Source organism: Schistocerca serialis, chromosome 3 (assembly GCF_023864345.2).
Source record: "Schistocerca serialis cubense isolate TAMUIC-IGC-003099 chromosome 3, iqSchSeri2.2, whole genome shotgun sequence".
In the NCBI taxonomy this organism is placed as follows: domain Eukaryota; kingdom Metazoa; phylum Arthropoda; class Insecta; order Orthoptera; family Acrididae; genus Schistocerca; species Schistocerca serialis.
Window position 1 is genome coordinate 91,631,020 of NC_064640.1, and position 22,354 is coordinate 91,653,373.

The following is a 22,354-nucleotide window of genomic DNA, read 5'->3' on the forward strand; positions in this document are numbered from 1 at the left end:
CTCTATCCACTATTAGAACCTGCAGTTTTTGATCACAAGTCATGACGTTCCATTTGTCCACGACACTTGACTCTGGTGGCTGTGCTTTTCCCTGATGAAAAGTATTCACGATTTCCCATTCGTCGTGCGACAAATATCTTGTAGCGATTTTATGCGCGATTATCGGCCATCTTCCGTCTCCTGTGCTCGACTGTCATGCCTACAGCTACTAGAAGGTCGGACGATGAACCTTTCACTTGCCACTTTGAAGTATTACATTCGCCGTGGATAACATGCATGAATATTGAAAAGAAAACACTGAAAGGTTTCAACTGTGGGGCCAGAATTAATCGAATGTTTAGGAACGATTTATACACGGTCCACTGACACTAATGTGACGACAGTCACTGTTCGACGCCAACGTACAGTAACCACTCACAGAAGGCAGATGAAAGCACCAGCAGTGGTGGTTATATAAATCGCGTTGGGAGGACGCAGGAAACAGTGCAGTCGTTGTTGTAATGTGGAATCGGAGCGATTTATCTAACATCCGAAAGAGCATGATCATTGGCTTTCAGAACTAGGGTTGAAGCATTTACGAAACGGCTAATTTTGTAAACCGAAATTACAATGAAATCCAGACCATTAGCTGCTTACAGGTGATGGTAAATATCAACGGGGACAGTTGAAAATGTGTGCCCCGACCGGGACTCGAACCCGGGATCTCCTGCTAAAATGGCAGACGCTCTATCCCACTGAGCCACCGAGGACACAGAGGATACTGCGACTGCAGGGATTTATCTCTGACACGCTCCCCGTGATACCCACATTTCCAACTTACTATCCACACATTACATTTGTTGTGCCCCTGCCCACTATACTCATTACTCGCGGTAGTCAATCTACCGATTCCCGTAAGAGTTTTAGCGATGTGAGTGTATCCGCACTAAAGAAGATCCCGGGTTCGAGTCCCTGCCGGGGCACACATTCTCAACTGCCCCGTAGATATTTACCAACGTCTGTAAGCAGTTAATGGCCTGGATTTCATTGTAATTTCATTCTTCGGACATGTCCGAAAGAACAGACACCCTATTCATATAATTTTGTAAACTGTTTTTATGCCACCGTGGTTATAGTATACTATGCATGGCAAAACAGCGCTATCCAAACAGGTGCCGAGGCAACCGTGACGAACCACAGGCCATAGATGAGGGGAAGAACGACATTTGCGGAGATGTGTATGGGCGAATAGATGTGCATCTGTTGAGCAACAGTTGCAGAAAAGACCTACCAACAGTGCTCCCTCAATGACGGTTCAGCGAACGTTGCTACGTATGGGCTTCCACAGCTGGCGCCTGGTCCAAGCACCCCTGCTGATTGCCGTTAATTGATGACGAAAGCTGGGATTACCGAAGAGCAGCGGACGCTTCCTTCTACTGGACGGCACAGGGTGTCAGTTCTGCACAGCTTTGCGGCGGGGACAAATAGAGCCAAAGTGGGGCTCTTGCGCGGCCTAGTCGCTTTGTCTGTTCCGTGGACGTCCGGCCGTTTGCTGATTAGGTTCTCTACTGTAATGAGAACTCACCGTGCGAAGCACCGGTGGTGAGCTAGCTGCATTCATTGTGTGAAATAGTTGTTGCCCTGGTTGTTGTGGCTATTGGTTATATGTTCCGTCGCAATTGCTTGAATTAATGCGAAAGTGTATTGTACGGTGACGCTAGGCAACACGAGCGAGGTTCTTAAAATTTTTAAATGTCCTTTAGCGAAGCTAGTTTTATTGTTCTTTATCACTGGGGATTCAATTGTCTTGTGTGCATTTAAGAGCAGTTATTTCTGATTGGTGTTTTAAGTTTCACTCTTGCAAGGTAACATTTTTCGGGCTAGTGCCTCGTTAATATATATTATAGTGTTGTCTTGAAACCTAAATCTCTGCGGCTGGTCCCGGCAGAGGTTCGAGCCCTCCCTCGGGCATGGGTGTACGTGTTTGTCCTTAGGCTAATTTAGGTTAAGTAGTGTGTAAGCTTAGGGACTGATGACCTTAGCAGTTAAGTCCCATAATATTTCACACACATTTGAACATGTTTGAAACCTAAATTTCGCCTAGTGTGTGCTGACCTCATTCTCGCCGTAAATTACGAAGTTTTCATAGGGTGGGTCGGATACATGCGTTAGCTTGTTGACAGCTCTATATATAAGAGTATTTGCTTCTTTTAGGAACATGTCAATACCGGTTCCAATGGACCGGTCTGTTTGGCGTAGTGACGCCCTGGTATCGCACTGTCAACTCTACTGATATTATTATCGCCATAATTGTTTGTAAGTTTGTTTGTGACGTGACCGCCCTCGCTGACTCTTGTGTCCGGCACCTTCCCTGTTTCCATCCAGTGCCTAAACAAAAAAGAAAGAAGGGAAAGGTAAGTGCTTGATGCTATGTTCTGTATATGTACATCTATGTTTGAATTATACCTGTTCCATTATCGATCGCTCATGGTCCAACCTAGAGTGTTATAGATGTGGTTCTGTTTGGGATATCCTGCCAGAGCCTGTTTAGTGGCGCTGTAATGCGTATCTCGTCTCGAGGCGACGTGATCAGCTGGTATTATATTTCAATTTCCAACTATTTAAATACTGATTTTGCTTAAGCTTCTGCCATCATTACTGTATGGCGTGAGAGCATTAATTATTTGAGGCCTCCTCTTTAAGAGCAGATTTGTTATTATTATCGTCCTGGGATTTTTGTTCCTGTTTAAAGACTGATTTACCTAAACTTTGATCATGTTGGGTATTGTTATTAATTGTTTGAGCCCCTTTCGCTCAAGTGCAGCTTTATTATTATTATCAATCTAGAATAAAAATATCTAGCTATTTAAAAACTAATTTTGCCCAAGTTTTTCCATTAATAATGCATAGGGTAAAATTAGAAATTATTTGAGCCCTACAGTTTAGTTGCACCTTTATCATAGTTATTGTTCTGGGATAATTTTTTAACTACTGTATTTAAAACCTGCAGCTGTGAACAAGGTTTTTCATGTATTGTTCTGGATACTGTGGAGATAACCTTTGACTATTTGAAAGGGCTGACTGACTGAGTATCTTGTTATTAATTGCCGGCCGCGGTGGTCTAGCGGTTCTGGCGCTGCAGTCCGGAACCGTGGGATTGCTACGGTCGCAGGTTCGAATCCTGCCTCGGGCATGGGTGTGTGTGATGTCCTTAGGTTAGTTAGGTTTAAGTGGTTCTAAGTTCTAGGTGACTTATGACCTAAGATGTTGAGTCCCATAGTGCTCAGAGCCATTTTGTTATTAATTACTTTAAGGTTCGATGTTTGTAGTCGAAATTTTGTTGTCTTGGAGACAGAAAAAAAAATTTTTACTTTTAAAGCTGCTTTCTAATCAACTGGAAAGATTGTTTGTTAATTGTAATCTGAATTAAAATACAGTCGGTGTACATAACTGCCCTTGCATATTTTTCTGTTCCACTCCATAGCCACTTGCGCTGCATCTTGCATCGTTTCGATCCAAAGGGACGCATCATTGTCAAACAGCTCGCAGTGAACATGTGCGGTTTTAAGAGCATCAAGGTGGGTTTACCGTACTCCCGTGGCCACCAAACTCCCCGGACTTAAACCCAATCGAGAATATGTCGAACCACCTCGATCGGGCAGTTCGTGCAGTGGATCCTCAACCTAGAAATCCAGTGCAGCTGACCACAGCATTGGAGTCGGCATGGCTCCACATCCCTGTCCGTATCTACGTTCAAATGGTTCAAATGGCTCTGAGCACTATGGGACTCAACTGCTGAGGTCATTAGTCCCCTAGAACTTAGAACTAGTTAAACCTAACTAACCTAAGGACATCACAAACATCCATGCCCGAGGCAGGATTCGAACCTGCGACCGCAGCGGTCTTGCGGTTCCAGACTGCAGCGCCTTTAACCGCACGGCCACTTCGGCCGGCCCGTATCTACGTCATTGACTCTCTTCCTGCACGTATCGAAGCGGTCCGTGCTGCAGAATTTGGTTATTCAGGCTTTCGAGTGGTGGTCACAATCTGACTGGACAGTGTAAATGAGCAACACTACATACCTAAAAGAATGCCGAGTTCTGGCAATCGAAAACTGACGTATAGGCGAACAAAAAAAAAAAAAAAAAAAAAAAAAAAAAAAAAAAAAAAAAAAAAAAAAAGAGGAACTAGATGAAGAGAACTGTAATAACGGCAATGTCTTTTAATGTTGCTTGTTTTGAAAGACAACAACTATTAACATGTCATTTGAATGTCTCAAAAACACTAATCTGAATGAACTGAGGAAACTTCACAACAAAGCGACAGCTAGGAAAAACATAGATCTACTGAATAGAGGGTAAAGGTGAAGATTTCTGGCCCCTAGATTTGAAATGCAGTTTCTGTTTGAATTTTTACATTTTTCCACGTTTCCTCCTTTTATCAACGATCTATTTGAGTATATTACATCTTTGGAGTAAGACTGTGGAGGTCTGGATAATAACCATCGACGGCAGCGAAATCTCTTCAAGTAGGTTCAAAACCTTTTCAGCTACAAATTTCTTTAGAAGTCGCAACAAGCGGAAGCCAGAGATTTTTTACATGTCTTTATTGCTACATAAAAGGTTTTTAAATTATTACCAATCAATAAAAACATAAACAAAAGAAAAATACTTTCGTGATACGAAATAATCTTATATGAAAATATTCCATACGAAAATAAAACAGAATAAACTGAACCCTAAACTACGCCGGCCGAAGTGGCCGCGTGGTTCTGGCGCTGCAGTCTGGAACCGCGAGACCGCTACGGTCGCAGGTTCGAATCCTGCCTCGGGCATGGATGTGTGTGATGTCCTTAGGTTAGTTAGGTTTAACTAGTTCTAAGTTCTAGGGGACTAATGACCTCAGCAGTTGAGTCCCATAGTGCTCAGAGCCATTTGAACCCTAAACTACGCAGTCTCGTCACAAGCACATTCGTTACGTGTATGTCGAGGAAAAAGACGTCAGATCAACTCAACTGTTAACAGGGTCCTTTTTAAAGTATCTGTAGTATTGCCTACATTTCACTTTTGTCTGGGACGATTACCAGCGGTATATTCTTCCGAATTAGTGGAATTCTTAATCGATTTCTGTAGGAATATCGCACACTCTATGCGTCTGATGTCTCTCAGTATGTGAAACTATTAAAATATGAAAACGCTCTTTATTAATGTACTGTCTAATACAAGGAGGAGGACGTGCTGATGGCGTTGTTCCAAGTGTAGCTCCACCAATTACGTCATCAGTCACATGCCTCGCACTTTACGGAATTCAATAAATGCCCAATAAAAAGTAAGTGGACTAGCGACGCGACGAGAGTGAACGAAATTGCACTGTTCGGTCGGTACCACTCAGTAAGAAGTAAGGACGTCAACGACTGGCAAAGTTTGTAATCACAGCGTCGCAGTTTCAAAAGATCGATGACTGAAGGTAGGCGAGAATGGAAGCATGCAGGCACGACCGGACCTGGTGGTCGCTGTCTGCACCAGCACATATACACGCGACTGGTTGCTTGTGGTTGGTTAGGCGACGGGCTGCTGGTAGCTGGTTAGCGGCGAAAGGCGTGGTGTCATTGCAGTGTACTTTCCTGGCGTTGCATAGTGCATGCGGCTACTGGTCAAATGTGAACATGCCTGCAGTCACTTTGCAAACTAATCTTCGACGAGAAAGGCCCTCTAATGATATGCACTTCAATGTATACGTTGGCGGGGCCACTGTAAACTCTCCTTTCTGTGACGAGCGGGGAGCGGAAAACTACACACATGTGGTTGGCCGCCTCGCTTGCACATCACCTTTGAACGCAGTGGTCAATTACATCGTCCCACTGGCATACAATAGTTTCCTTTCCTTTGAAGTGAAGAACTATACAATTAGATTACGTATCGAAGACAGTTAATCTCAGTGTAAATTTGTCCATTCAAAAGCTAAATGACACTACTCACATAAATACCGCAGTATATAATAGTGTATAAGAAAAAAAAAGTTCTCTCAAAATGTTCACATAAATAATAAAAGCACTACATATGTTAAAATGACTTCTTCTCTACTGGACCTGCAGCTTGCATAATAATAAATCTTATTTATACTTTAGACAATATTCGTTGCAAAATGTTTGTTTCTTGTTGACTGCCTAAGTTTACGACAAGATTGTTCTGACATGGGTGCTATTATCAAGTGCTCTTTTCGGCAGAGTGACGCCCATAAATGATTTATCGACATCATCCATCTAGAGTAGACAAATATTTTATGGCACATATGCCAAAACAAGCTTGTCGTGAACTCATGTAATCTACAAGGAATGAACGATGCGAAGCTAATTTTGACAAACGTATAAAGAAAATTACAGTATACAAAAAACTATATTCTGATATAGCAAACTATTAAATATCTCCGACATTATTTTGGATTGTATGCTGGGTCGTACTGTAAAATGAGGAACCATAGTTTCAGGCACTATTACAAGCAGGATTCGTCACAGATTGATGAAGTCTGTGAAGTTGTTATTGTTATGCAAGAATTGTCAACATTCTCAAAGTGCTCCTCTGTAAGCACTCGTTCAAAAAATTTGTAATCAGACTACGTTTCAGTTTAATAATGAGTGCTGACTGATTAATAATAATGTAAGCTATTGCCTACAGACCATGTTCAAAAATTTAACCACGGTTAAACTCAAATACCGTGACATAAAAATGAGTGTCATCGTAATGGGAGATTTTATTGCATGTTTGTTTATTTATTTACATATACGTTCTAGAGGAATGTAACGTAACGGGGCTGTATGGAGTGATATGGAAGCGTTGTGTGGCAGCTCTCAGAACACTGTTGCGGAAGAGTACTTCCGCCACACGAAGGCACTGCATGGGAAATGTAACGGAGCGAGAGCATCAAATGGCTCTGAACACTATGGGACTTAACATCTGAGGTCATCAGTCACCTACAACTTAGAACTACTTAAACCTAACTAACCTAAGGACATCACACACATCCATTCCCGAGGCAAGATTCGAACATGCGACCGTAGCGGTCGCGCGGTTCCAGACTGAAGTGCCTAGAACCGCTCGGCCACAACGGCCGGCGCGAGAGCATCCCTTGTGCTAAATCGACTATTTCCATAAGAAACATGCTTACAAATGTTCTACCGCTTCCGTCAGCTGACCGTGCTGAAGAGTAATACATCCAAATTTTTAATCCTGTTCTCTGTATCGGTTGAGGTCCTAAATGCGCGGGTTCGATTCCCGGCGGGGTCAGGGATTTTCTCTGCCTCGTGATGGCTGGGTGTTGTGTGATGTCGTTAGTTTAGTTAGGTTTAAGTAGTTCTAAGTTCTAGGAGACTGATGACCATAGATGTTAAGTCCCATAGTGCTCAGAGCCATTTGAACCATTTGAACTAAATGCCATGCATATTACTTGCTCGACTTTTCCTCCTTCGCTACCGCTAGAGGCGCCAGAATTGTAATATGTAAAATGGCGGTATTGTACTTAACTATGACCGTGTGTGAGAAAGAGCGTGCTATAATCTAATTTTTAACCGCAGAAAACGTGTCCCCAATTGAAATTCATAGAAGAATGAAAAACTGTTAACGGTGTTGATTGTATCGACATCAGCAATGTGCGACGTTGCGTTGTTCCTGCCCATAATGAAGGAAAGGATGGTGCTAATCTCACATTGTGTGACGGAGCTCGAAGTGTTTCCACAATTTAAAGAACACCATCGAGAACTTCACCTTGATAGTGATGAAGCGGTGAGCAGAGGTGAGGTTGTGGCTCCGTCAACAGAGTCAAACATTCTAGTGTGACGGTATCAATACACTGGTCTCTCGTTGCGAGAAATGTGATCGTCACCAGGGTCACTATATTGAGGAATAAATATGTACACATGAAGTCTGAAAATGTAAAATGTTAACAGAGTTTGTTTTATTTATAAAAAAAACTGTAAGACTTTTTACATATAAAAACTCTGACCTAGCAGATACAGAACTAAGAGGTGGCCGAGATATAAGTGCATCAGAAAAATTACGCCTCTAAACAGCAAACAAGGCATACCTAACGGTAAAAGGGTCTCTCCATTTTAGCGGCCTATAGAGTACGTATTTGGATGTAGATATCAATCTTTAACTGATCCAGGACTATGTTTGTAATGACCACAAGCAATAAACTCCATTGGTCTCCCTATCTGGATGGATTACGTTAAGACTATTACTAACGAAGTCTTCTCCGGTTATCGGCCGAGTCAAGGCGTCGTTCTGCGACAACGTCTCAACAACTTTACTACTTGCCGTCTTCAGGCTAAAACGGCAAGTAGGAAACTTGTTGACAGGTAGGAAACTTATAAACGTAGGCTTCCGCCGCCATTGTCACATTCAATAAAAAATTTTCTGAGTTTGTGACCGCACTGTCAATATATATAAAACTACCGACGTTTCGGTTCCTATTGCAAGCGATCTTCTTCAGGGTGTTTTTGTTTACTGACAAAAACACCATGAAGAAGATCGCTTGCAATAGGGACCGAAACGTCGGTAGTTTTATGTATATTGACAGTGCGGTCACAAACCCAGAAAAAATTTATTGAATGTAGGAAACTTGTTGAAACGATGTCGCAGGACGACGCCTTGACTCGGCTGATAACCCGAGAAGATTTCATCATCCACATACGCCGAGAAAGTCTAAATTCGCATAAAGACCTTTTCTATTACATCTCATCACAACATTTACGTATGCCCGTTGTTCGCTTCTACCTGCATATCTGCTGTAAGATAACATTTGGAAAATTTAAAATTTGTGAACTACTCAAGATATTTACTACCTGTAAGGTATTCCCGATGGTAATAAGTTACATAAGAGTCTCAAGAAAACCTTAAGATTGATTGATAGATATGCTGTCGAGTAACCATATCTGTGTAGCAAGTTTCTCACAATTTATCCCTACGAGGAGGGAACTGACTGTCTTGTCGCCCTGTTGAAGGAATCTCTCTATAGTTATGGAAATACTGTTGAGATAATGAATCTTGAGTAACATTTTTTCGATGACTTAATCTTTTTTTCTAATTGTCCATCACTTTTACTGTGCAATGTTCCTTTGAAGAAAGAAAAGTAGGTTGATTTCACACGAGTATGAATTTAAAAGAGCTTACGCTCTCATTTAATAAGGAAATTTTCGTCACTGATATCGCAGGACCTTCTGGTAAAAGTACGAAACTATTAATTTTCTCTAGCTATTTCCTATCTAGTTAAGTATATGCTAGTTAGTATTGATAAAGATCAGGTTTTTCTCTTTTTCTTGCTTCCTGTGGTACATGACGGATTGGGTATTTTCTACTATCCGTCAGTTATTAGGACGCTAAGTACTCCTTAATACGTGTTGCTGGGCAGTAGAATCTTTGCAGAATTTTCTTGCAACTTTCTAGTTTGTAGTACTGTTTCCAAAAAAAATTCAATTGCCGTATCTGAGACACAAAATTTAAGCTTGTTAGGAAAAAGTGGATATCATCATTGTACTCCAACGTGCGGATAAGATAACGAGTAGCGTCGACTAAGACGATAACCTAAGAGAACCATGTACTCCGACAAAAAATGACTTAGGAAACAAACCACAAAGAATACAAAGACTTAAGAAATAAAACTTAAAAAAAGTATGGTGAAGTAGAAGAAAAGAAGACTTGGTAACACACTAACACCTGTAGGAACGCCAGTAAGGACAATTTCTTTGCTTCCACTCCTACACAAATTAAGCCCAGCCACTCAAAAATCTCTTGAAATTTAATCACGGAATCAGTTGCAATAATTACATTTACTTGGACGGTGTTTAGCTGCTCTTCCATACTATTCGTTACCTGAGACATTAGCACATTGTTTGCTCATAAAACATTGGAACTATATTCATTTTTCCATTGTTCATCACAAAAAATCCATTTTATTAATCATCAAAGTTTTTCACTTCCATAACGTGATCTGCATGATAGTATGGGACATTAACAGAAAGGGTCAGAGTTAAGTTGCCGCTACTATTGATTCTTCTTTGCGGCAGGTATCAACAGTTCTGGCAAGTTTAGTCCTGTTTGTTTCAGTTTTTTCCAACTGTCGGTGTCTGGGTTTCTATTGTATTCCAGATTTTTTCTCTGTATATCTCTCTCCTTTTAAGTCAGTCTTTCGCCGCACTGACTACAATATATATGGACGAAGATATTGTCTAAGCAATCCTAGATTTTTTTCTGATACGTAACAAGCGTATCAAACGAAGTCTTCATTCGTTTAAGCGAATGTGACGTTGCCTGAAACCACTGTTACGTTATTTGGTGAGCAAAACATTTAATTGTTAATCTGGGTTTCTCACTTTGTGGGAAAACTGTGGTTAAGCAGTCGAAATGAGTCTGTCTTTGATATCCCGAGCAACTCTTAGATGTATGGAATGATATGGAAGCATTGTGTGGCAGCTTTCAGAACACTGTTGCGGAAGAGCACTTCCGCCACACAAAGGCACTGCATGGGAAATGTAACGGAGCGAGAGCATCAAATGGCTCTGAGCACTATGGGACTTAACATTTGAGGTCATCAGTCCCCTAGAACTTAGAACTCCTTAAACCTAACTAACCTAAGGACATCACACACATCCATGCCCGAGGCAGGATTCGAACCTGCGACCGTAGCAGTCGCGCGGTTCTGGACTGAAGCGCCTAGAGCCGCTCGACTACCGCGGCCGGCTATCATTTAAAGAACTTCTACAGCCCATACTTGCTACTGCTGATGTGTCTAGGACTCTTATCAGCTGAGACTAACAGAAGACATAGTCCACGTGCAACGCAAGGTGGGGCAAATGGTCATAGGCTTGTTTGATGGCGAAGGGGTGGAACAGAAATACTGAGCATATTAAGTAACAAACAAGCGAAGAAAGGTGCCATAATTTCTCACCAGAATTTACTTAAGAAACTTAAAGAATTGCTTTTCAGGTCTAAAACCACATATGGTATTTAGCTCTTTCCGTATCAAAGATCGTGCAGGTAGAATGAGGTAAGTAAAAACTCGCACAGTGTTGTACAAGCGCCGGCCGCGGTGGCCGTGCGGTTCTAGGCGCTCCAGTCCGGAGCAGCGCTGCTGCTACGGTCGCAGGTTCGAATCCTGCCTCGGGCATGGATGTGTGTGATGTCCTTAGGTTAGTTAGGTTTAAGTATTTCTAAGTTCTAGGGGACTGATGACCACAGCAGTTGAGTCCCATAGTGCTCAGAGCCATTTGAACCATTTGTTGTACAAGCAGTCGCTCTTCTGCTGACCCACCCATGAATATGACAGAGAGAAATCTTAATACGTGTTACGACAAGAGGTACCATCACCAACTCACGTGACAGTGGTTCGAGATGTATAGACGTATATGTAAACTTTATAACCAACCCTTTTGTTCGAGTATGTTTACTATCTGAAAAGCCGGCGTGGCCTGGGTACGTATTTATTCCAATTTTCTAATAGTCCATCTCCTTCTTCCCCCTATCTCTGTTCATGTCCTTCTTCATCCCCTTTCTCTTCGTCTCCTCCTGCCTCTCTCTCCTACCCCTTTCTTTGTCCATCTCGTCTTCCCCCCTCTCTTTCCATCTCCTCCTCTCCCTTACGCTTCTCATCTCTTCCTCTTTCCTTTCTCTCTTTGTTTCCCCCTTTTCTCTGTCTCTCCCTATCTCTTCCTCTTCCTGCTTCTGTCTATACCCTTCTCTTTCCTTTCTCTGTCCATCTCCTCTCTTTGTCCATTTGCCCACCATTTGTCTCTTGCCGCTATCTGTGCCCATTTCCTTCATCCCCCTCTCTGTCTGTCCTTCTCTGTCCACGTTATCACACTCACACCAATATGAGGCTGGTAGTTCTTACCCCCACAGTATTCTTGTCATATTGTAATGAACAGACCATGTCTCTCGAATATGGTTGAAATTGTTCCATAAGTTTCGGATGAACTTTTTACCAGTGGCTTTGCTTGCGTATGCAAATATCACATATATTTCAGATACATTTAACATATTTCATCAGTATTTGTACACACACACACTATGTGACCAAAGGTATCCGGACACCCCCAAGAACATACGTTTTTCACATTAGGTGGATTCTGCTACCATCTACTGCGTACTCCATATCACCGACCTCAGTAGTCATTAGACATGGTGAGAGAGCAGAATGGGGCGCTCCGCGGAACTGACGGACTTCGAACGTGGCCAGGTGACTGGGTGTCACTTGTGTCATACGTCTGTACGCGAGATTCCCACATTCGTAAATATCCGTAGGTCCACTGTATCCGATGTGATAATGATGTGGAAACGTGAAGGGACATGTACAGTACAAAAGCGTACAGGCGGACCTCGTCTGTTGACTGACAGAGACAATCGACAGTTGAAGAGGGTCGTAACGTGTAATAGGGAGACATCTATGCCGACAGGAATTTTAAACTGCATCAGAATCCACTGCAAATACCATGACAGTTAGGCGCGAAGTGAAAAAAAAAAAAGGTTCCAATGGCTCTGAACACTATGGGACTAAACATCTGTGGTCATCAGTCCCCTAGAACTTAGAACTACTTAAACCTAACTAACCTAAGGACATCACACACATCCATGCCCGAGGCAGGATTCGAACCTGCGACCGTAGCAGTCGCGCGGTTCGGCGCGAGGTGAGAAAACTTGGATTTCATGGTCTAGCGGCTTCTCTTAAGCCACATATCACGCCGGTAAATGCCAAACGACGCCTCCCATGGTGTAAGGAGTGTAAACATTGGACGACTGAAAAGTGGAAAACCGTTGTGTGGAGTGACGGATCACGGTACACAATGTGGTGATCCGATGGCAGGGCGTGGGTATGGCTAATGGCCGGTGAACGTCTTCTGCCAGCGTGTCTAGTGCCAACAGTAAAACTCGCAGTCGGTGGTGTTACAGTGCTGCAGTTTTTCACACATCTCAGTGTTTATTACGTCAAACGACTATCTTCTGAACTATGTTACATACAGTGATATAATTTTTCTGATACATTCAGCGATATATTTGAAGAGTATCTGCAAAATGTGTCACGAATACAGATAGTGGTAAAGATGAAATAAATTAATACGTAATAACTCATGCGGGTGTTTTACTGCATGGACAACGAAAGGGTAAAAACTATAAACTTTTTTGCTTTCATCATTTTGTGGGCGTGAGTAGTGAGAAAAAGTTTCGGAAAGGTTTGACATTATGTTTAAAGTTGCTAGAATGAGATTTTCACCCTGCAGTGGAGTGTGCGCTGACATGAAGCTGCCTGCAGATTAAAACTGTGTGCCGGACCGAGTCTCGAACTCGGGACCTTTACCTTTCGCGGACGCGTGCTCTACCAACTATTTTTTATCTCATCTTGTGGAACGTATTCACATTCATACATATATACGTACATCAGATTTTATGATATGTGTGGATGCGTGTACTCTGATGTTCAGTTCTTATTATCAACTCAGAATTGCAGCGACATTTTCGAGCATCGTTGATGAAGTATTTGTTTAAAAGTGATTAAATCACTAGACCCATTTAATAAGTTGTAGCAGAAATATTTGCTACCGGTTGAAAAGCATAATCCTTGCATTAGTTGTATATGTTTTTAGCCATCATGACAAAAAAGCAGAAAACAGATTACAAATGGCATAATACTAAAAGAAATTTTTATATAGAACAAGTAACAAAGAATCCACAGCAGAAATGTTGGAGCAAAACCAATACAACTCCTTTCAACGGTCATGAAACCTGTGAGAAAGTGGTCATATGAATAAAAAATGTTTCACAAACTGTAGGAAAACGACATGTTGGCTGAATACCGGTTCATTAAAGGAAACCAAAATTGCTCTGAGCACTATGGGACTTAACTTCTGAGGTCATCAGTCCCCTAGAACTTAGAACTACTAAAACCTAACCAACCTAAGGAAATTAAACACATCCATGCCCGAGGCAGGATTCGAACCTGCGACCGTAGCGGTCGCGCGGTTCCTGACTGTAGCGCCTAGAACCGCTCGGCCACTCAAGCCGGCCCAAAATGTGGTGTTTAGCATTGCATGCTACTGCTTTGTAATGTCCCCTACATTACTTTCACACAATTGCGCTATCTCTGTAACATGCAAATCCGTGTAACTGAATATGTCGTCTTGTTGGATTGTATTTTGTGGAATTCCTCCTCAGTTCTTTTTTTTTTGTCATGTGGGTAAGTAAATGTCATGTGAAACTGTGAACATTTAGTACATATGAACAATATTATAAACACTGAGCAAGAGATTCTCCAATTTTAACGAAGTAACGAGAGTCAACTAGTGTAATATAATAAGTTTTTATAATAGATTTATTTGTAAGTATTTAAAGTGTGTCTTACGTACTGGCCTGAGAGGGATTGGATAATGTGTTGGAATCAGTCCGCAGCTCGTGATCTCGCGGTCGCGTTCTCGCTTCCTGAGCACGGGGTCCCGGGTTCGATTCCCGGCGGGGTCAGGGATTTTCGCCTGCCTCGAGATGACTGGATGTTTGTGTTGTCCTCATCATTTCATCATCATTCCTGAGAGTGGCGAGACTGGACTGAGCAAAGGTTGGGAATTTGTACGGGCGCTGTTAACCATGCAGTTGAGTGCCCCACACACCAAACATCATCATCAATGTGTTGGAAAGCGTGGAAATCAACATGCAACAGGTGCTGTCACAACATCAAACATATTCACGGAACAAACGTGTGCTAGTTCTACGAACTTGGGCTGGGCCGAAATGCCAGAACCTACATATGTTTGTTTCAACGTTGGTCAGACCTACAGCTAGCACTGGAGTGCGAGGAGGAACTGGGCTTCACTGTTCAAGAAGACTAGTCTTCCACAGCTGATATACGAACCCCCAGGAGTACATAAATCTGTGACAGTATGCTAAAGCAATACGCTGGTCGCATATTAGCAGAGATTATTTATCTGCTTCACATAATCAACCCGTTAACTGGACATTTCAGTGCATTATTTTGTTCGTCAGCGTTTCGCCAAGCCGGAGTTCAGCTTACACCTCTCTACTTTCAGTGACGCTAGAGTTAGCAAAGCCACAAAGGACGTCGCATAAGATCCGGAAGATCTAGTAGAGACGCTTTATGAGAATGAGAGTATGGTCTTTATGCCTGTCGTGTTACGCAAAGACCACATAGCGTACTTCTGAAAGGTCGATGTAAGAACTATCAACTTCACTTACTGAGCTGTTCTTCGCTTTATACTTATATGGTCAATGGTGGTGAAAGTACAGCCTTAGGAAATCGTCTAGTAAGTTCCATTTGCGATTACTCTATTGTCCCACATTTACGATTGTTATGCTGTATACGGCATTAATACTGTTATTTCCAGACTTCAGTCCTAGGCGATTTCTGAACAGCCTCTCGTCTGTTATACAGTAGCAGTAGCTGACTGTCACCAGCATGATAACCATGACAGTTGACCTCCCTGGAACCGCTAGACATAACACTAATTAAATTAAAAACATAGGGCCACCACGGATTCTGTGACTCTGCCGTACGGTTTTATGGTCATACGGCCGTGACCGAATGTACTGTGATCTCATATCCAGTGCGCGACTGGCGCACAGATGGCCAACATAGTGTCTGACAACGTCATGGTCACGTGACAAGCCGGGCAAACTATTCGGCGAGCTGCCAAGAGACTGGCTGCCAAGCATTACAGTTACGTCTTACTCAACTGCTCATCATTCGGGTGCACGTAAAGAGCCTATAGCTGGAATAATTCCACCACCGTCTAGACGTATTTGTGGATTATCGACGTCAATTACTGTTTTTAAGTCTTAGAAATGAAAGAAGAACTCTTTTGGGGCGGAGATGTGGAAAGTACAAGAAATGATATAATTGAAAGAAATACTTTTGTAGCTATGATATCGCAGTGCTTGAGTTGTCAAGACTACGACGCAATGTTCCTTCGGAGACCCATGCGTGTCAGAAGGAACATTGCGTCGATCTTCTTAACAACACAGGCACTACGGTATTGTATTTATCCCCCGATACCAGTCACCGACTTTGCTGTACGGGAACTACATAATGTATCTACGGGTACAGGTTGTGACGCAGGAACGACGACATACGTAAGTGTGGGGCTAGGCGTAAGTTTTGCATGGACAGCCAAAGAGAAGTAATGACGACCGCTTCTTACTTGCCGCTCGCTTCGATAAGGTGATCCCAGCGGGCGAGATGGCCCTTTTTAGTTCACATTATCGTCATAATTTTTGGCGTATGGCTCCCTTGTTTTTGTTGCTTATTATATTAGAACAAAAAAATGTGGTGGTACGCTGCCCCAGCCCGTCTTGCCCCCTCCATCCTGCCACTGGCCATAAAAAAAAGAAAACCACTTGGTAGGGAGCCCAGGTTCGATTCCCGGGCGATGCGTTTGTTTTTAATTTACTATTCCGTTTCCGTATACGAGAGGTAGAAGAAATGAAGTCATTATTTTTTCCATCAAACGTAGAAAACCCCTCCAGTATCTTCTACAATGATTTTAAAAAGTCAAAGAAAACATAAATGGAAATGTAAGTCGATAGTAGAATCTGTCATTCCCCAACCAAAATTCCGTTACAATGAAATGAACACCCTTAGCTGCTTACAGGCGTTGACATACGTCAACGGGGACAGATGAAAGCGTGTGCCCTGACCGGGACTCGAACCCGGGATCTCCTGCTTACATGGCAGACGCTCTATCCATCTGAGCCACCGAGGACACAGAGGATTGCGCGACTGCAGGGATTTATCTGTGGCACGCCTCCCGCGAAACCCACATTCTCAGCGTATTGTCCCGCACTACATTCCCCCGTTCGTCATATATACAGCTAGTTTAAGACAAATGCGTTTCTAGATTATTGCACAATTGTTACGACTCAAAGAAACGTTTCGTATTGCTTAAGCATGCAAACAAAGAAAACTCTTTAATTAGTTTAATAATCTATCTCTTCACAATATTATCAACTCCTACTGCTATATTTCTCGTCGGAACAGAGTGTAAGCCGGCGAAATTTATCATTTAACTTGAAAAAACATTAAAAAATTTAGTCTCTCTTACGAGACACTGAAAACTGCGTTGGTTGGAGCTAAATCTGTTGATACAATTTTTTCAGATGTACTGTCCTATCTCTATGTTCGTAACATCGAATTCTTCCACTTAGGCGCATCAGATGGAGACAATACACGCTCCGACTGGAAAGATACCTAAGTACTTGGATTTAAAAGGTGGTAATAAACTACGTTGCGCCGCTCACTGTAGTACAACATCAGAAAAATACGAACGCGTCGTAGCGCTCTTGCAATCTTTCTAATGAGGAGCGGACCCGGCAGTGATGAACCTACCTCGAAACCTTCTTCTGGACTAAGGCATCATTTTTTATGGACCAGCCACTAAAGCCATTCTCTTCTGATTAGACAAACAGAATCACAAACCACCACGGGTCTGTCTGGGTTCACTGTTGTCACCTACGAAGGCGCTCGTGCTTGAGACATCAGAACCCCTACTGTACTGTCGTGTTTCAGGGTGTCTGAACAACCTGAATTGCAAGCAACCTAAGTGACGTAACCGTTCTGCAAGTATTATACTCAGTCGTTTGAATATACAATATGGTAACCATAAAAGACCACTACAGGACACTATTCTTTTCAGCATTAAATACTGAAGTAAATTACTACCAGGATATAGCAAATATTAGAAAGCTAGTTATTTCACATGAGCAAGTCCTCAATGCTTGTAAACTCAAATTTATTACAATAAACTACAATTCACAGGGATGTTTCAACTTGAAAATAAACTACGAATATTTTTGTACTGGACCGGGACGTGGGACTCGTACCCAGTAACTACACTTCCTGGTAACTAACCCAAATGATTTTATATATGGTTTGACTCACAAGTAACAAAGTTTGCGCTCGTTTAAACTTCAAATGACATGACGTAAAGTCTGTGTAGGAAAGGGATTCGATCCCACTACCTAATCTTATTCTTAAATAAGCGCAATCAAATATCAAATATGGAGGGTTTTTTCCAGTACTGAGATGAGAAACTGAAATGAGGGGCCGAAGAAGTTTTGCCTTACTGGAATTCAAGTCTGGCACCAATTTCCGTCGTTTTCTAGCCACGAAAAGACGTCCCATACTGGGTTATTTAAGCAGTAATGAGATGTGTGCGTGTCTGAACTGGAAATAACGTAATAAAAGAATCTGAGCTGACTGGGAATCAAACACCACACTTACCATCATTGTCGACTACGGGACGTGAACTATTGCGTTCGTTTGACCATTAGCTAAAAGCGGCCTTTTTGAACTTGAAATGATGTGCTTAAAAAAATACTGTGTGTCGGACTGGGAGCCGAATCAGGCACGAATCGTTATTTCTGACAACTCATGGAGAGGCGATACAAAATCAAGATAATTTTACACCTGTAGCTTGGTGTGCGCAAGCTACAGCTTAAGATAACATGATGACCAGTGTTATACTGGACAATGGTATGAACACAGACACCCATCCCTCGGGGACCCTTGAGAAAGTTGGAATCTTTCGAAGAAAAACGAAACGATGGAAATATATCGTATCGAAGAGGTCAAATCCCGCGAAAGGGGAGATCTGTTTCGAATCTCCGTCCAGCACAAATATTTTCTATATCTCGAGTTAAGAGACGCCCTAAGACTTTACATTACGACTGGCTGATTAAAAAATTAAAATTTCTGCTGAAGGAAAACTTAGTGGTGACAGAGTTTCTACTTGTTGCAATTTCCGTGTCTGTTACGGCCCAGCCTATACCGGCTCTCCCTCATCACGTAACGAAGGAATGTCGTGTTTAATGTTGTTTCGAAACACGCTGCCAGTCTTCGTTGTTCAAATAGCGTTACCAGAATTTAAGAGAGTCAGTTTGTGCTTGTTAGAAAATCTTGTCAATAGTGCTATTCGAACTCGGCCCTTATGCATATGAAACTAGAATCATTTCAATAGAACACTGAACAGCAAACATGTCTGGCTCTTGATTTTGTCATAACAATTGAGGTTCTGTACTGGATGAGATTTATAACTCCCCGAAGGTGGATGCAGCCTGTTAAAAACGTTCATTTTCTGGTTCGTCCGCATAGCCATCTGCCTAAGCTACCCAATGTGTACTTTTGACCTGATTTTGTACCATGGTGACACCACACCACGCAAAACTAAATCACATCATTTTTTAAACTTCAGTGTCAGGTATTAAAACTGTGTAGACTGTTTCTTATTTGGTTAGAAACAAAATACTCACGTTGTCGTAATATTTCATGAGTAGATATTAATTTTGAATATATACTATTTGATTTCATATTGACCTGCGTGCGAGCGCGATATGTTATGAAACTATTTCAATTAACGTTGGCTAATTGGTTCAAAAGTTGTATAAAATTGTAATGCAATACACGTCACTGGGACGGAGTGACATGGTAGGGAAGAGAAGATAGCGGCAGAAAATTTGAAGCAACCTAAAAGAAATGGAGGGGACAAGTTATAGTAAGAAGTGATTGGTAGCCAAGGCGGGAGAAAGACCTGGATTCAGACCAGAAAGAGAGGGGATCCTCCTCTCGAATATGCGAGTTTGTGACTTTTCTATGATAGTTTTTTGGGCGGCAAGTGGCCCTCTGATGCAACAGTTGGAACTTCGATTTTTCGTGATTTAATTCACATCGCGACTTAAAAATTTTTCACGAGTGAGATCATTCAGAGACTTTAAAGTTTTCATAGAGATGTGTGTTGATGTATATGGTAGAATTCTCAGTTTAATCAACCATTTGTGAATTACAGTCAACACTTTGAGTCTGCTATTTGCGAATTCAGCTTCCAGGTAGGGTTTGCATAGATATCTAGTGCCACCATAATAGTTACATTTGCAGTATGCGAACTACTGAACATAAAAGGTATACCTTGATCGACTTTAATTGATATAATCAGCTCCAGCTACATTCATTTATTTATGTCACAGTTAATAGGTCTGCAAAAAATCTATAAACATTGATTTTAAAAAAATAGGAACTGTTTTGCAGCAGAATGCGATCATTCTTTGGACTATAACTGATGGGCAAGAATAAGTTTAGGTAAATCACATTGTTCATTTATGTTTCCCTCCAAAGATACTTTTTGTCAAAACAAGATGGTACCATCGGTGTCAGTGATTCTACGACAGTCAGAGAAGATAATTAGAGAAAGGACAGACGGAGCAAATCGTTCCTTCTTATGATTCAGCACTGGCCACCACAACAGTCTTTCAGTTTCGAGAGAAGTTAGCAGTTGTACCAAGCACAATATCTTCCGTTCGTTTACGGAAGACAGTACGTTGGTTGTTACATTAAGAGTGATGGTGGGAACTGAGAAACCGCATAAGCAAATTGGAAGCTTCGTACAAAAAATGCAGTCAACTACAAACATACAGGATGTTTAAAGGAACTGTTACATACACTACCTGATTGAAAGTGTCCTCATACTTTCAGCCAGGTAGTGTATGTAATACTTTCTTTCACATCCTGCATGTTTGTAGTTGACTACATTTTTTGTACGAAACTTCCAGTCTGGTTTTGCAGTTTCTGAACATCCTTGCTTGTTCTCAATAAATCATCACTTTTAATGCATCAGTAAATGTATTGGCTTCCGTAAACGAAGTGAAGATATTGTGCTTGGTACAATTGCTAACTTCTCTCTCCGGGCACCCCTACTACTGGATGGCACAAGACGCGAACCTTCCAGTACAAAAAGGGGTGGGGAATATTATGTTGTCAGTAAACAAGCAGTGACAGCAGAATCGGTCCGTCAGGAGAAGTCAATGACTTCAAACCTTGTGTAGTTATTGGATGTCGCCTGAGTAACAGATCCACCAGGGACATTTCAACCCTTGTGAAGATACCTAAGTCGACAATTGGTCATGCGACTTTTAAGCGGAAACGCGTAGAAACAACCACAGCTAAACCAGGATCAGACAGGCCAGAGAGGGACTGTAGAGCATTGTGGAAGGTGCTTGTAAAAACTCGCTTGTCACCAGCGGAAGAAATCACTCGTGAGTACCAGAATTAGGACAACGGTTGAGCAGCTCCTCGTAAGCCACACATGCCTAGAGTTAATACTAAAGGATGCTGGCCGGCCGAAGTGGCCGTGCGGTTAAAGGCGCTGCAGTCTGGAACCGCAAGACCGCTACGGTCGCAGGTTCGAATCCTGCCTCGGGCATGGATGTTTGTGATGTCCTTAGGTTAGTTAGGTTTAACTAGTTCTAAGTTCTAGGGGACTAATGACCTCAGCAGTTGAGTCCCATAGTGCTCAGAGCCATTTGAACCATTTGAAAGGATGCTGGCGGAGGTGTAAAGAGTGACACCACTGAACATTGGGTAACTGGAAATGGCTAATTTGGAGTGATGAATCACAATATACCCTGTGGAAATCCGACAGAAGTGTTTGGGTGTTGCGAGTGCCTCGACATCGTTACCTACCATCATGTGTAGTGCCATGTTTTATTCGTGGTTAGTGTGTGATACTCCTGTTGTGCTTAAGAAAACGTTAACTGCAGGAGAACATGAACAAAAATTACAGCATTGTCTGCTGTGTACGATAGAGGAACTGTTCGGAGACGATGATGCACCCTGACATGAAGCAGTATCTGTGAGGCAATGATTTGCGGACAGTAACATTTCTGAAATTGGTTGGCCTGCCCAGAGTCCGCCATGAACCCAATGCCTTCTCTGGTTCTGGCTCTTGAGGAAGAATGGACTGCCATTCTTCCACTGAAATTCGGACATCTCATTGAAACTGTCAGACCAGTACATATTGATACATGTAACGCGCAATGTGGTATAGATCACGTTACTGCTGCAGTTCATAGCGCATATACGAGTGGTTGTAATCAGCAGGACACTGATGGTAACCCTTGCTGAAAACCACAGTCTGTGGTTTATACACGACGGGGCACTACACTATTTCCTACGGATTGTCTGACACTAACTCATTTCAAAATTTCATTGGCGATGGATTGATTGAAGAGATCTGGTAAATTGGGCTCCCAGTTCACCGGACTAAAGCCATTGATTTTCTGGCTATGGCGACATTTAAAGGCATTATTGTACGCCTAACCCATCGACAATGTGCAACGGTACAGGAGCGTGTGATCGATGCCTGTGGCGCAGTGCGAAGGAAGCCAGTTGTGTCAGGAACGGTGCAAAAATTGCGAAGAAGGGATGAAGGATGTGTCAGGATTCCTGGTAAAACTTGCAGTATTGCCTATGGTGTCTACTTCTACGTAACAGACAGATAGAAATTAGAAGACAGATTGGCCCATATCTCAAGAGGTATTTGTTTCCGGTCATGTGA

The 22,354-nt window shown here is 42.3% G+C and overlaps 2 non-coding genes across 2 annotated transcripts; both read right to left on the minus strand.

Annotated features, from left to right (window-relative positions):
- Positions 1 to 675: 675 nt before the first annotated feature.
- On the minus strand, positions 676 to 749 carry Trnak-uuu (transfer RNA lysine (anticodon UUU)). Its single transcript has one exon. It is a non-coding gene; the product is annotated as a tRNA-Lys (tRNA).
- A 15,909-nt stretch (positions 750 to 16,658) lies between these two features.
- Positions 16,659 to 16,733, minus strand: Trnat-ugu (transfer RNA threonine (anticodon UGU)). The gene has a single exon. It is a non-coding gene; the product is annotated as a tRNA-Thr (tRNA).
- Between the last annotated feature and the right edge of the window lie 5,621 nt (positions 16,734 to 22,354).